Source organism: Harpia harpyja, chromosome 9 (genome assembly GCF_026419915.1).
Source record: "Harpia harpyja isolate bHarHar1 chromosome 9, bHarHar1 primary haplotype, whole genome shotgun sequence".
Classification (NCBI taxonomy): domain Eukaryota; kingdom Metazoa; phylum Chordata; class Aves; order Accipitriformes; family Accipitridae; genus Harpia; species Harpia harpyja.
Genome location: NC_068948.1, coordinates 3,236,644 through 3,249,251, shown reverse-complemented (window position 1 = coordinate 3,249,251; position 12,608 = coordinate 3,236,644).

Below are 12,608 nucleotides of genomic sequence, written 5' to 3'. Positions count from 1 at the left end.
CTCCACTGGATTTGTTATTGGTGAACTTAATCTTGTCTCAAGGAGTGTTTGGTGTCTACGGAAGGTTTATGTATATTGCCTGTTAGAGCGCAGATGATTTAACAAGCTTATCATAACCTAGAGGGAGGTTTCTTGTATAATTGATACTGTGCTATTGCTGGATATACGGCCCCACTGCTCAGCAGTCCGGGTCCCACGGCAAGACCAACAGACAGGTCGTGATGGTGCAAAATGACCGCTGCCGAGCGAGCAGCGCGATGTTCAATCTCCGATCTTTATGGGTCTGCCAGAGCCGCGAGCAGAGACGATATAACAGCGTCCAGCTTTGGCTCCGGGCTGGCTCTGTTGGGACCAGCGTCGGGATGCAGCGTCGGGGAGCTGCTCTGGACAGACAGACGGACACCCTAGCAGGGACCCCACACCATCCATGGGATTTGCACCCTACCGCAGCCCCGCATCCCGCATTATCGGGGAGCGGCACAGCTCCTGATGCTCCTCTGGCTGCATGTCCCCTCCACCATGCTCTCACGCCGCCCTCCCTTGTGCCACGGGTGAGGGAAAAAAACACTCAAAGCAAACCCGAATCGCAGCTCAGTGGAATTCGGTGCCGAATAACCCCACGCTCTCACCACCATCCACCCACTGAACCAGCCCCGCCACTGTGAGCGGCCCTCGCCTGTGTCCCGGCTGGGAAACCGGTCGGAAAATGAAAATTAAGTTTCCCTAACCAGCAAAAATACTGCAGTGAGGTTGATTATTTTTGGTGATAGCTCCAGCCAAGCAGAACCAGGACTGGGCTGTCCCCCGCCTTCGAGCAGCACCCGCTGTTCTCTCACCCCTCTCTAGCGTGTTTCCTGCCGTCACCCAGCCCCAGCAATTTCTGGGATGGTTTTTGCAGTTAATCTCCAGCTGGGTGGGATGAGAAAGGGGCAAAATTTGTGCCCAGACAATCCCCCACCAGCACCCAACATCATGCCCCAACTCCTCATCAGCACCCACCAGGAAGGATGCGGGGTGATCCGTACAAGGCGCTGCATGCAAGCATAGCTAGAAAAGGGCTTTATTTTCTTACAAGCTCCACTATTTCAATGCAACGCTTTTCCTTTCCCCCACTGTGGATTCCCTCACGCAAGAAGCCATAGTAAAGCCCTCTCTCGGGAAAACCGCCGCTCTGGGGGGATTTTGCAGGGCGGGCAGCCGACACAGAGCTCTCCCCATGGAGAGGGGGAATGGGGAAACACTCCCGAGATGCTGCACTGAGAGGCTGAGCTATTTTTTAATATTTTTTTTAATTTTTTTTTTTTTCAGTTTTGCACTGCCTTGTGGCTTTATGGGAACTCGTGGGAGTCTTTCGGCACGTAGCGTTTTCATTAAGGAACAAGAATCCTGTTTTCTTACAGATCTTCCTCACCACCAAAACCAAAGGGAAGAAAGAAAATTATTACCCAGGAGACGGCAAAAGCAGGTCTTCCTAAATATGTGTTTCTCAGCTTGCTGCTCCTTGCAAAGGCTGCAAACAGCAGGGACAAGCCCCTGGGTCCTTTGCAGAAAGGATGGGGTGAAGGCTGTGATACTCCAGTCCCAGAGCACGGCCAGGGTTTGCTGCCCAAAGCAGCGTCTTCAGCTCCATCTGGGCCAGAAAATGAGGTTTTGTACATGGGAAAAGGCCCACAATCTCTGTAAGCCATCCCTGCAATACACTTCTTCACATTTCCTAATTGCCTTTTTGCAGAGGTTATTATTGAGTAATGCCTATTTTGTTGAAAAATTGCACCATAAACAGCCAACAGGGAAGGAAATAAATAATTGCTAATAAATGTCAAAATAGATTAGCAAACCAGAAAGGACAAGAAAGTACAACTTTTTTTTTTTTGGCTTGGAAAATAACTGCAGCGTTCTTGCAAAGATTGTATTTAATGAAAACTATTCCAGTACCTTGCAGGGGAGTTAATGCTTTGTCATTTCCTCAGAGTGGGTTAAAATACTGTCTGACTCCTCTGCAGTCTGCAGCAAGCCTGGAAAATAGCTTTTTCTTCTGTAAGACAAGGATAAGAAGTAAAAAAAAATGTTTGGGGGTTTTTTTCTGAGCACATCAGGAGCTCAGAGTCCTGGATGCAAAGGGCTCTACCAGGCTCCAGTGTTGGGAAATTTGGGGGCTTTATTAGCTCTCCAGAGTCTAAAATTATACCAGATAATGTGCATCTCGCTGATGTTTAGCATAAAATAAGCTTCCAGGTCCGCTCAAAGCAAGGCAAAGCTGGGGAAAATAGAATTTAAAGCCTCAAATAAACCATAGAATCATATATAAATAAAGATCAAAATATGAAAAAATCAAATAATAAAGATGAAAATTCTGTTACTTCACAGACAGTCAGTGTTTGGGAGTTTTCTGCATCTCTGACACCCCAGGCTGTGCAACCCCAGCCCAGCGCTTTCTGGAAGGAGACGCAACATTTGATTTAGCCAACGCAACCCTTCAGCTGCCCCTTTGATTTAAAGACTCATTAACATCGGTGCAAAGCTGCGCTTTCCAGACTGACTGCTGAGAGCTGTAAAAGTGACTTATGGAGAAGGGGAAAAGGGAGGACGAGAGGAGAAACCCCACTCAATTCTGCCGAGGGACCCACCAGCACAAGCCCGCTCTCCTTCCCAGGGTGTTACCCTTGCTGAGAAAGGAGCTGGTGCTCCCGGTTTCTGCAATGACCTCGGCTTTCAAAGTTCAGAAAGCTGCTTTTTTTTTTTAACAGTATGCAAAGAAATGGCCTAACATGAGCTACTTCAGCACAAATCCTGGGCAATTTTTTTTTTCCCTTTTCATTTTCTCCTCTTTACTCAGCAGAAACCCATATTTCCTTGCTCTTGTATTGAAGAAATAAAAACCTCAAGAGCATAGAGGATGCAGAAATTAATAGCCAACCCTTCGCTTATTCCTCGTGGCTCCCCTAACTACTGCCAGCTCAACTTGTGGTTGAGATTACAGCGATAAATCACAAGCTGCTCTTTGAAATAACAGCTCTGATTTCACCCAGCACAAGGAAGGAGAAGGACCGGCGGGTTGTGCAAGGTGGGGAGGACGGGGCTGCGATGGGCTCCCCTGGGCTCGGTGGTGGGTCAAGGGGACCTAGATGGGACCGCACACCTTCAGGTATGGCACTAGCTCACGGTTCATGGCTCGAAACGTCAGAGAGAGATTTCCCTCTGCCCCAGCTGCCGTCATTATAAAAGCCTGGAGGGCCTGAGCATCCTCTCGGGCAGGATGGGGCTCAGCCGATTTGCACGGATGCTATCAGGCATGCGTGCAATTACGGGGGGATGCCGGGCTGGATGCAAGCCAGACCTGCTGCATGAGATGAGGGGGCCAAACCCCGGGGTTTTCATCCCCAAAAGGACATTTGTGGGTACGGCATAGCTTTAGTACCTCTGGTCCCCAAGAGGGCGGCCCCTTGCCCGGGTGGTGAGCCCCAAAGAGCAAATATGGGTGATGCACAGAGGTGATGGTGATGCTCCACTAAATCCATGCACAAGAGCTGCCAGGCTCCCACATCTCTCCTGCTGAGCCTTCCCGAGCAGAAATAAGCCCTTCGACACGCTCAGCTCTTCCGTTAACCCGGACCGAGTTTCACCTTATGTTTCAGGATCTTCTGAAACTCGCACCGCACCCCTATTTTTAGCCTGTCCTCTCAGTCCCAGCTGCTCTGGCTGTGAGACCCTCGCAGGATGCCTGCGGCCAGAAGGTATTTTTAGGTATTTCTAGCCATGTCCATCTGCGACAGGCCAGGCTGGGCAAAGGCAAGTGTGGTTTGAGCATCTGCAAGCGAGACCGGCCAGGCAGGAGGAGCAGAAACGGCTCCAGGGCTTTTTGGCCGTGGCCGGCAGAAAATGTGGAAGTGGCTCCTCGATCCTGGGGTCGGGGAGGGTTAAATAAAGAAAAGAGCCGCTATGGCCGGTGTGTCTTTTTGGGTGCAGCTGAGACTGAGCTCGCTGGTGGGATGTGGCTATGTAGGAGGGGGACCAACAGAGCAGCCCCGTGCCCAGATCCATCTGTGCAAAGCCCTAACGGGGCAGAGGGTGAGGATAAGGGGAGGCTTCTCCTCTTCACTATCGCCCACGTGTGTATCATCCTGCACCTCCCGGCTCTGCCACAGAAACCTCAGCATCGCTGTTACATTGCCCAAGCCCTGATGCAACCCAGGGTGTTGTGGCTCACCCCCATCTTTGCTCTCCTGAGGGGCATCCATGGGAGATGCACAACCCCGCAGAGCGGATGGCCCCAACGCTTCCCCTTTCTCGGAATAAAGCGTGATGTTTCTCCAAAAACAACAGGAGCAACAACAACAAAAAAGAAAACAAACCCCAAAAAAGCCATGCTGGAACTTTTACTTTTTTTTCGCCTTTTTAGGTGAGTTTTGCTACTTTTCGGGTGGGATTTGGGAAGTTGCCGCAGGTTTGGTAGCTTTCAAGTTCATGTTTTCACTTTTTAAAGTCTGCTGCGGTGACTAATATCTGCCTGCCCGTATCACACTACCTTGCCCTGGAAATACCCACCGGTACACGGAAAATAAAAAAAAAAAAAACATCTCCAAAGGAGTCTCTGATTTCTCTGAAGGTCTCACCAGAGTCCCCGGGGACCAGCAGGGCCGGGACCCCGCAGGGTGGGTGTGAGGCAGCCCTCGCCCTGCCTCTGATGCTGGCAGGGACCCAAGCGACTTCTCCAATGGTCATGGCCAAGGCCAGCGATGATGCCTTTAGGTATGGACGTGAGCAGTGGCCACCCAACTTTGCTGATGCCGCTTCCCCATCACCCAAACCTCTGTGGGGACATGGAGCCACCCAGGACTTCAGCCCCCACCGGGTGATGTGGGTTGCAGCCCAGTATCACCTTCACCATCATTGACCTAGGGGATGCCCGTGAGGTCCTTGGTGGAGTCTCCAGCCCAAGACTGGTCGCTCAGAGCCACCCAAGCCCCGGTGTTTGCACCATCCCTGCTGGCCATTGCCCCGTGGACATCACCCCATGTTCATATCACACAGCGTCCGAGCCTGCCACGACCCCACTGCGCGCGTCAGAGTTGGGTTTTCGTATGGCTGGTCCATGCCACGACGGCTGCCCTTCCCCTTGCCCTCTCCTGCACACTTCCTAGCCCAACAAGAGTGTGTGCTTGTGTTCAAAGCGCAAGGCTCAGGATTTATAAATAAAAGAAATAAATAAGGTCTTTTTCTGTTCAAAATTAGCCCCAGGCAGACAATGTGTATGCGCAGTGAAAGACTCGGTTTCCTGTCTGTTTGTCGAGGCTCCTAACAAGCTTCCTCTGTATAACAAACCCGGCCGGAGGGCGGAAAGGGTAAGGACCAAACTGAAACGTGTACAGTGGGATTGCACAACATCCCTGGCCACCAGCGGTCTCTGGGGTTCATAATTCGGGGGGATCCGGGAGGCTGGGGGTGCAATGTCCCTTCTGCACCCACCCACCCAGCGTAGTTTAAGGTCCCCAGCAAGCCATCGGCTGCAAGCATCGGCATGGGACTGCGCCGGGGAGGTACACGCTCTGTCCCGAAATAGTTCTTTGGATCCACAAATGAGTCATTTGATTTCTTGACCAAAAATATCTTCCATCTCGATGCATGGGTCTTAATAGGAAGAGCCGGACGGCGTCTGCGCCGGGCGCTGTTCAGCGGTGCTGCCTTGGGAGCTGCAGCCAGCGCCGGCGGATCCGTAGCCCGGAGGATGTTTGGGAGGATAATCCCTGCTGGGAGTGTAGGAAGAGCAAAGCCAGCGCCGAGAATGATGACGCAGCGTTGTTCTTGCAGTATTTCTGGCCCAGCCAGAAGTGGGAAGTATCAGAAATCTCATGAGAGGCGGCTTGGCCTTGTGAGATTTCCAGCTATTTTGCAAACCCCCTGAGGCCTGGATTTATCTCTGACCTGGTTTTCTCCCTGTTTTTATTGCTTCTCCCTCTCAAACTCCTCCTTTTGCCCTAAGGGGATGCCTGCCTGGACAGCTGGTTCTGACTCACCACCCTGACATAGGTACAAGGACAGGTCAGGAGCAAAAGAGTTAATGCATCATCCTACGCTGCAAACTCCTGCACCATAAAATGGTGGGGAAAAAAAGATGAGAAGGCATTAATAACAGCAGCAAAAAGGAAATATCTCTCTCATTGACTGGCGTACTCAATACGGCAGAAAAAACCCTCCTCCTCAGCCCTGCAGCTTGTCTGGTGCAGTATTTATTGAATAAACAAAGTGTGGGATGCAAGGGAAGCTCCTTCATTAACTGCTAACTCTATTAAGCACATAGATGGGGCCTGCTGTCCCCAAGCTCATGTCCCGCACCAGTTCCCCCCAGGTCGGGGCTGCAGAAGCGTGGGGCACGGCCACCTGCAGCATCCCAGGGTCAGGCCAAGGGAATCCATGCTCCAAGCAAGTAGCATCACAGCTGGAATACTAGCTCCCCTCCATCAGAGCGCTTTTATTCCCTTCAGGCCCAAAGATCAATGTTTGGGCAAAGTGCCTTTTTGAGTTTTGTTGGGGATGGGAAGAGTTTGAAAATGGCAGGATTGAAGAGAAATCAGAGGAGAAAGTTATCTTCGCTTTTTATTCTGAATTTCAAATGGACAAAATGCATAAACCCTTTGATCACTCTTAGCTTGCATCCGATGGGAGGGTATGTCCTGGAGCCGATAGCCAGTTTCCCTTTCTAATACCTCCTCTTGCCTCCCATCTCACCCGTGCAAACAGGGGTGCTATGCATGCAGATGGACAGATGAGGCTGCAAACACTCAGTTTCCTCTCCAGCTACATTTTTGCCACTTCTGAACAATCCAGCCCTCGGTGGAGGAGAGACGATGATGAACAAAGCAGCCCTAATCCCAGCAGTGCTAAGCAACCAGCCTGCTCCGGGTGCAATGCAATTATTTTGCAGGCATCCCCGCCACATGCGATGGCACGGAGCGAGCTACAACGTTCCCTCAAAACCGGGGACCCATGGAGCCACCCACTAAGGAGTTTTGCGGCAAGCCGATGCGTTGCAACCCTGATGCCTGGGCGGACCTCTCTCTTCTCAGAGCTTCTCTAATTCCCTTGGGAGGAGAGGGACCCGCAGCGGGACACCACGACGGGTACAGCTTGGCACGGCTGATGCGTTGCACCAACCCAACTAAGCGGGAACGATTTATCCGGCCAGTCCTGGAGAGGGTCCCCAGAGTCCCCCGGTGTCCCAGGGGTGCCCTTATCGTTGGCGATGGCCATCGAACACTTAATCGCTGTTCAATTCTTTCGAGGTTACCACCAGGGAGATCGTGACCTGCTGCTGGAGGTGCCCCAAAACCAGGCAGCTTCCCAGGAGAAAGGAGAGCTCCAGGCAGCGTGAAGGGCTGAGCAAACATGACGGGGGTCCCTTTGGGGTGCACGGAGCCCCGGAGCAGGGGACGGCACGTGCGAGAGCCTGATACACACCGGGGCCGTGGGACGCTGTCGGCTCCCTGAGCGGAGGGTTTGCAGGTGTTTCCTCGCTGTCATGCCACCTGCAGCACCGGGAACCTCTCGAAAGCCGCGGTGGCTCGGCGGCCAGAAGTCACAGCGGGACAGGTACGAGCTGCAAGCGTCGGCATCAGGCTGGGAGACAGCCTGGGGAAAGAAAGAGGAGCGGTCTCTGCACGGTGAGCCCTGGGGGTTTGCAGCTCCGTTTCTTAAGGCAAGGGGATGCGTACGATGGCATCTGTGCATCTGCCTCCGTGCCTCAGCTCTACCTGATTTCAGCAGCCTCAAAAACACCCAGTTCCTGCAAACCTCCTGGAAATAGCAAATATAACAATAGAGGCGATGAAGGAGAGGCCAAAGCACATGCTCAACCCCAATACCAGGCACCAGTGAATCCACCCACTAGGAAAAGAGGCTTGACAGCTCTCAGGGCTTTTTGCCCTCCAAGGTCTCACTGCCAGCCCTGAGAAAGATGAAGCAAACGGGGGGAGGTTTGTGTCGAGCCGGGCACTGACAGGAAAGCAGCTCACGCCTGACTTCGCGCTCGACGAGATGTAAATGAGCCCCGAGGCTGCCAGCCCAGGACCGACCCCATCACTGTCAGTCACCAGGTCTCATCAAGTCACTTTTTCTGCCAGAGTTTTCAGGAGGAAATTCTAATTTTTAAAGCAGGGGCACCCCCAGGCTCAGCATCTCACGGCGGGAAACCAAAGAGCTGAAATCTCGGTAAGAGCAGCGTGATGCAAACTAATTAATTCCCAGCAGAGGCCAAAGTGCAAATTCAGACCCAAGGCTTGGTTTGTCATCAGAGGGAATGGATCTCATCCCAGGGATGTGGCTCATGCCAGCAGGAAAAGTCCTCCTTGCCTCTTTAGGGAGCAGGACGAGAGCTCAGTCGAGCAGAATAAACATTTATTTAGTGAATTTTGCTTTTCGGTGCGCACGGCCTTTGTGCACGAGCACTCGTTTGTTTAATTTTTATCTATTTGCTTTTCAAAACTTGGTCGTGAGCCAGAATCCCTCTTTAAGTCAAGATACAGGAGGAGGCTGTAACAAAACCACACAATAAATAGCTGCAAAAAGGGCAGGGGTTACAGGACGGCAAGGCATTTTTGCAGCTCATTTCAGTGAAACTCCAGGTTTTGCCAGTGTATAAAACTGAGAGCAGCTCTCGGTGTCAGGAGGAAGGGGCTGGGGATTTTTTTTTGCAGCTTCGTGGATTTTCAAAGCTTAAGTCTTTCATAGGCAGCAGGGCTATTTTGGAGCCAGCTGAAATAGCTGCACCTGCAGCCTCAGAAGCCGAAGTGTGTGATGGAAAGATGATGGTTTTGGGGAGAATTGGGTCTGTCCCAAATCCACCCTGAGAAAAGCTGGTTGAACATACAGGGCAGCAGGGCTGACCTAAAGCAGCTCTGACCCCGCCGGCCTCCTTTTCTGGCCCCAAGAAATAATAAAGGGGCTAAAATTGCAGAAAAGAAAGGAATAGGAGAGATATGATCGACTTCTTACAAATATTTCTTATCTCAGGAAAACCAGAGGTGTGCTAAAGTCAGCTCAGCTTGGGGGGAAGGGAAGAGCAGCAAGTCCACGTGCCACTGCGGGCACGATTCCCAGAAAGCCAGGATTACCACATCATGCCCAGCTGATGGCTCAGGCTGGATGTGAACCTTTACAGCGTGCCAATAAAAGAGAAAACAAACCTTACGACTCATTCCCATCCTCCTATTTTAAGATCTGGCCCTGCCCTGAATATCAGATCACCTCTCTGGCAAGACCTCAGCATCCATCAGTGACGGCCACGCAAATTGAGAGTGAATTATTAAATTCACCTTGCTCATTTCCAGCCTTACCTCCACCGACCGTCCTCCAGGGATGATAAGGCGTATGATATCTCAAGGACCGGGTCATGATGTATCAGCTCCTGCTAAATGACTCCTGGTTGTTTGGAGATGAATGAATCATGGTGGTGCAAGGCAATAACCAGCATGAGCAGCCCTGGATGATGCAGCTTTCGGCAAATAAACCTTCATGAGCAGGCAAGGCTTTTGTCAGTCCTGCACTTGGGGTTGATGCTGCTGTGCAGAAATGGTCCGTAGGCTGCAGTCATCATTTCTAGCATTATATCATTTCTCACTTTAGAAATAGGCTGCTATAAGCTATATCAGTTTCATAAAAATTAGGGTGAAAAACCTCAGTTTTCCACTATCGTACTTAAGTGTTTAAACTACTCGAGAGCCAAAGTTAGGAGGGGGGGACCAGAAAAGACACGGCAGCCCATGCAGCGACGAATACAGCAACCCCTTTTCCTCCAGCAACTCTAACTGATGTTGTCACTTTACTAGAAACATGAAATAATTTCTGAACAAGGCAAAACCAAGGCAAGGTTTTGCTTTCACGCTCCTGCTTTCACGCCAAAGGCTGCAAACCTGCAGCGTTAGACCCCTACATTGAAATGTAGTTTCAGACTCACGGCAATAAGAGCTCCAGGCTAGGATGGGCGCTAGCAAACCAGCCCAGACAGACGCCTGCCTGCTTGCTACTCAAAACCCTCCTACGATGGCATCTCTCGGCATCCTTGGGGTGAGAAGAAGCTTCACCCAGAAAGGCTGATAGGGGGAAAATTAAGAAGATGGGCTCCTCATTCACAACCACCCTGGAGCACATCTTCCAGTGCTTTTTCTAAACACCCCAAATCATTGCCCTCCTTGAAAACCAACTTCTCCCTGAGCCATCACTACTATGTATTTCATCAGAGGACACAGCCCCCAGGCAGAAGGGCCGCATAGAGAAAAGGGTTCCAGGGGGTGGCTGATGGCAGTCCCGGAGGGCTCGCACCGATCCTGCCCCGCTCCACACCACGGCTCAGCTGGGGCTCGATATTTCTCCTGGGGGAGTTGCGTACCGTGACTTTGACTGCCCAGCACGGCAACCTGTAAAGCCCCTTGGTTTCTCACAACCCACGGCGAGGCTATAATTATACCAGAATTTCCAGTCTCTTGTAAAGACCAAGAGTTTCCCACATCCACCCCGAGGGCAGAGCCATACAGGCTGGGCGCAACAGGTTCATTTTCCCCCCCGTGCTTGGCCTGATGCTGGCCTCCTGCCTCGTCTCAGCCCCACGAGAGGAGATTCAGCACTGTTGCTTGCTGCGGCCAGGAAAGAGGAACTGAAGCAGTGCCGTGCACCAGAGATGCTCTTTGGCTCATCAGGAGGAACCCAGAAGATTCCCCCTTTTCCAGGAGCGACCGGCACTGTATCCTGGCCAACAGGGATAATCCTCTCTCCTCTCTCCTTCCCTCTCCACGTAGTCCATCTCTTGGCCACCACTGCATAGGGGCTGGCCACCACAGTCATGAACAGTTTAAGGGCATTAAAGATGTCCATGGAGAAGAGCTGTGCTGGGGGCTATAACCCACCACGTCGCAGGCACAACCTGTGGTCCAGGCTGTCCCTCAGCCACTGGTTTTTGGGTTCAGCACAGCAAGATTCATCTACTAGGCTTGCTCCTTCCTCTCCCAGAGATCTATTGACTGATGTTGGGTGTAGGACCTGGGCTGGGTGGACTTTGGCAGGCCTTGGTACAGCAGATGTTTACCTTTCTCTGTTGACTTCCTTCCACCAGCTCCTCCTTCACCACAACAGTAATGAATCTTTCCCTCTATCCATCCTCATCCCTCACTTTTCCCCCCCCTTTTTGATCTCCCACTTGGTGGTGAGCACCACAGCCCACCTTCCCCAGCTTCCCAACCATGAGGGTCCTTCCTCCAGGCTCTCCTTGCCCTTGCTGGTGATCCCATGAGGAAACAATTGCCATTGCCTTTTTCTTCCTTGCATGAAGTGCAATCAAGTCACCCCTTCCCTTCTCCACCTGAAAACTCACCGCCCCAGGAGACAGAGCTGTGAGGCTTTGCCTATCTCCTCATGGAGTGGGTCTCCTCCAGACCTCAGCAGCATCCCCGGGAAGGACGGGAGGTCACAGCAGTGGTAAGCATTTAGGAGCAAACAGAGAAAACCCCAGAGCAGGAACATGGGTAGATGCAGCAAAGCAAACTGGCAATTTCTAAATATTTGGGATTCTTACAAAAGAGGTGTCCAGACCCTCCTCCAAAATAAGAAGAGACTATTTTTTCTGGGGCAGAGGTATAAAAACATTCCCTAGACTGATCCCTCTCTCTATTTTTCTAGCTGTTCTCACTGGGAAGACCAACCTGCAGACACACTGCCTTTTGCGTCCTGCAGACGTGTCCATGAGCCAGATTTATCTCGGGGAGAAGTGGTTACTTCTCAAGAGAAATACAGAACAGAAAGATCCAGACGAGGGAATCACTTGTTTCGAACCACCGTGCTGCTTCCACATACCTCAGTCCCCCCACCCCATGCCTCCCCCAGGAGCTGCAGCACCCAGCTGATGGGGACCTGCTCTGCCATTGCTGTGCAAAAAAATGGGGAAACGCTGGTTTTGGTAGGAACCTCACCAGGAGCCTCAAGAAGTTTCGGCTCCCAGGGTGGATTTGCACGGCATTGGCCTAAGGTGCAAGGCTAGGCAGGGAATGGGGCTGTTTGGTGTGGGAGGACACCAGGGTTGAATGAGAAGGGTTGGATTAACCGGTGGAGGTGACTTCGCTGGCACGGAGAGACCAAGGTGATGTTTGGTGGCCTCTGGAGACAGCCGCTGCAGTGTGGCATGGGTGGAGACCTGGCTCTGGTGTACCAAGGCATCTGACGTCAAGGAAATGTGTGTTTCCTTTATGGCCTCGGTGAGCAAATGGGCCATCACTGAATTACAATTCCAGTTTCTGAGCTGGAGCTCAGCACCAAGCTAAGAGGTAGATGCAATTCCCGATCACAGCCAGATCCAAGCGCCACATTCAGAACAGCTGGAGGCTGCCCAGCGGCTGCTGTTTCAGGGACATCACTGACCTCGTCCTCCAGTGGGGTGATAGAAATTGCTCCACACACCTCTCCCTGTCCAAATACAACAGCCCTGAAAGCGTCCACACGGCACAGCTGCCTCTCGCGGCACTCAGCTTGTGGGCGAGGGCAAACAGGAGAAGTCCCGTCCGCACGCTTTGCTTTCCAGTGCAACGGAGGCTGTCGCTGCCATCTGCTCTCCCTCAGCCTCGAGTTAC